Source organism: Elephantulus edwardii, unplaced genomic scaffold (assembly GCF_000299155.1).
Source record: "Elephantulus edwardii isolate Elephantulus edwardi_28Jun2011 unplaced genomic scaffold, EleEdw1.0 scaffold00079, whole genome shotgun sequence".
Taxonomy (NCBI): Eukaryota; Metazoa; Chordata; class Mammalia; order Macroscelidea; family Macroscelididae; genus Elephantulus; species Elephantulus edwardii.
The window spans coordinates 1,877,598-1,878,221 of record NW_006399829.1 but is presented as its reverse complement, the minus strand read 5'-3'; positions in this window follow the sequence as shown (position 1 = coordinate 1,878,221).

Below are 624 nucleotides of genomic sequence, written 5' to 3'. Positions count from 1 at the left end.
AAGAAAAGACCAAAATGGATGTCAGAAGAAACTCTGAAGATTGCCCTGGAACGTAGAGAAGCCAAAGCACAAGGAAGAATGTAAGACACTAAAGAGCTGAACAGAAGATTCCAAAGGGCAGCACAGAATGACAAAGCAAAATACTACAATGAAATGTGCGAGGAGCTAGAGTCGGAAAATCAAAAGGGTGGCACTCGTTCAGCATTTCTTAAGCTCAAGGAACAAGGAACTGAAGAACAAATTCAAACCTCGAGTAGCTACAATCAAGGATGCTTTAGGCAGAATGTTAAATGATCCAGGAGGTACCAAAAGAAGATGGAAGGAATATACTGAGTCATTGTAGCGAAAGGAATTGGCAGATACAGAAGAATTTAATGAAATAGCATTTGAACCAGAGCCTATGGTGATGGAGGTAGAAGTTCACGCTGCTTTGAAGAAAATAGCAAAAAATAAGGCCCCCGGAATAGATGGTATACCAATTAACATATTTCAACTAACAGATGCGGCCGTGGATGTGTTCACCAAGTTGTGCCAAGAAATCTGGAGAACAACCACTTGGCCAACTGACTGGAAGAGATCTATATTTGTTCCCATCCCGAAGAAGGGCGACCCAACTGAGTGTGG